The sequence below is a fragment of the Drosophila sechellia genome, chromosome 3R (assembly GCF_004382195.2).
Source record: "Drosophila sechellia strain sech25 chromosome 3R, ASM438219v1, whole genome shotgun sequence".
NCBI classification, from domain to species: domain Eukaryota; kingdom Metazoa; phylum Arthropoda; class Insecta; order Diptera; family Drosophilidae; genus Drosophila; species Drosophila sechellia.
Window position 1 is genome coordinate 1933922 of NC_045952.1, and position 2748 is coordinate 1936669.

General features: G+C 38.2%; 1 long non-coding RNA gene across 1 annotated transcript; it reads right to left on the minus strand.

Moving 5' to 3' along the window:
- Positions 1–1400: 1400 nt before the first annotated feature.
- LOC116801659 lies at positions 1401–2419 on the minus strand. Its single transcript, XR_004362152.1, has 2 exons — positions 1637–2419; positions 1401–1566 (listed from the first exon to the last, which is right to left on the minus strand). It is a non-coding gene; the product is annotated as an uncharacterized LOC116801659 (long non-coding RNA).
- Between the last annotated feature and the right edge of the window lie 329 nt (positions 2420–2748).

Here is a 2748-nt window from a genome sequence, read left to right on the forward strand (position 1 = left end):
TATTGCATTTATTGATTTCCAATTAAGTTTTTTCACGATCACTTTCACATTAGTTAGGTGTCGTTGTATTGTTGTGGATGTTTTAATTTTTCCACTAAAAATATGGATTGTTGGCGGCGCGAGTTCCGTTTTATTTTTAACTTATTATCGTTAATATTTATTTAGAACTTTTGAATACGCCGCCCCACGTTGGGCGCCAATTAAAATTGTTACTCTTTATTTATTTAAAAAAATAAATTTTATTTTTTATTATTTAACATTTATTTGGTGATAAACTTTTTCACTTATACTATTACGAGACACTTTATTGGTAGCTTATATTTAGCTTCGAGCTGTTGACGATCTCGTCCCGATTCAGACTCCCGACTCTTTCAGACTGATCTTCAAATTCTAAGTCCTGATCCAATCAACCTCGGCCAGAAGCTTTTCTTTCGGAAAATTACCGAACTTTCGATAAAAGCTTTATGCTGGAAATTTTCCACTGCATTGTGAAATTCAATTATGCTGATCGATGCAGTTTTTGATTGATACGCAATAAGTCGGCCGTGATTTGGTCTCCAAGCGGAAGCTGTGTTTACGTTAAGTTTGGGTTGCTTATGTTAGCGGGTAGCTGAGTGCTGGCAAGGGCAATGACAAAAACAAAGACAAAGGAAATGCCGACGAGATTTGAGAATTGAAATTTGTTTATAAACTGTGGAAGGGAGCTATGTTCATGGGTTGGATAACTTGCACGCTTTAGAGGCCGGCTCTAGCTCAGGGCTTTGGGTGTGGTGGTCTTGCTTGTACAGATCTCTTTCGTTACAGACAATAATGAATAAGATCAAGAAATTGAGCGTGCTTGCAACAACAACAAAATGAAGGAGCTAGAATACAAAATCGGAGGAAGCAAATTAATACTTTCGGAAGCGGACAGTTCTAGAATGGTAGGAAAGTTTGATAATTTTTTCGCCTGCGAAGCACAGGTGGAATCGTGTTCGCGTATTGCCCTACCCTACCTAAGACCACTTTCCTTAAGAGCATAGCTCTAGTGGCCCCTTCAGTACCCTACGTCCGGAGAAACATCAGTCGAATCAGTATTTAGGTTTTTAGAAATTCATATTTTCCATATTAGTCTTTACTTAATAATTAATAACAATATTTATATCTAAAAATAAGTACATACTAAAGGAAACAAGTAAATATAGAAATACAGACTGGTGTGACTGAAAGGAAATTAAAGCAAGGTTTTCTTGGTCGCGAGATCAGAAAATGAAGGTTTAAGTCTATATTGGAGACCGTCGCAAATAAAGAATTAAAGTTACTATCGCTTAAATATATTTTCAGGAAGGAACAAAACTTTCATTTAAAACTTCAATAATTTTTAACGTTCTCTCTGTAATCTTGTTCCATGATTTATTATATTTTTTTTTTTTTTTTTTTTTTTTTTTGTAGACAACAAAACGACAAGAAAAATTAATTTCGTTTGAGAGTGAGCCGCGAGTAAATTCGGTTAGTTTTTCGCCTGTTCTCGCCACTCCATTATTATTACTTGTTTATTAGCAGTATGTATACAATATATGATGACCTCTAGAAAAATTTTATCGGTTTACTGCCGAATATTTCCAATAAAAAGTAAAGTTTTATAAATGAGACTCACTCAACTTTTCACTCCTCGGCGAAAGATCGATCTCCCGGCGCAGATGAGCTGAAACGAAAGTGTGGTATTTTCCACAACCACTGCGATAAAACTTTAAAAAAAATCCTTACTCGAAAATTTAAACGAGCACTCTCCGAAAATGAACTCTTCTTAAAAAGATTTAACTGGCTTAGGTTAGCTCACACACTATATAAAAATTTTAATCACTAATGAGAATTCAATTTAAATCCGAAAAAATTTCAGAAAAAGGCATGTCTGAGTCTCCTACTCGAGTACATATTCTTATATTCTTATGGTTAAACTTAAATTACAAAAAAAAAATTTTAACTTTTTCTCTCTCTGTGTTCAAGATGGCGGTTCGGGAATTAATACATCCAAGTACAGGTTAGCTCAGATATTTAGCGTTTTACCGCATAAATTCAGAATTTAGATCAACTTAAACTCACTATAGTTTTTAATTTTCTTTATGTCCATTTTGGACTACCAATCGCGCTATAAATGTAACTTCCATTTGGGCACTGTATATCCCGGGCACTTTCGGAGTCGTTGCCTTTTGGCTATTTATTTAAACAATCCTCCTAGGCTCCCGGTTTAGGGCGGTTGCAGTCCTGCTGCTGCGGCTGGTCCTTCTCTCCTTCTGCCCGCCGGTGGCGTCTCCGTCGAACCGTGGTACCCGGGCAGTGATGCGGATGCGTAAAAGATGCCAAGTGTTCACGCCAGAAGGGCGTAAACAGTTGAGCGGCAGAGTAAGCGGCCAATGCTTGTACTCACAGCTCCTCCACGGCTCGCAAGCACCGCTGCTCGCGCTCTCCTTCTCTCCTCTCGCTCTCCTCCCTTCCCGCAAGGTATTCACCACTCCGCTGTGGATAAGTACGGCTTTAAATCCTGTTCCGTCCGTGGTCGCCATTTTCGTTTTTCCAACGGCTTTCATTCTTTCCGTCCATCCGTATCAAGTGAAAAGTGAAAATATATAAGTACATGCGCCCAGCCACCGTGATTACTTCTTTTTTTTTTTAAGTGCATAAACAAGCACTTTGCCAATACCGGCCCCCTCATTCGTCTCACGGTGATCCGCTGGTATCCAAGCGCATATACATATATATATACACTGT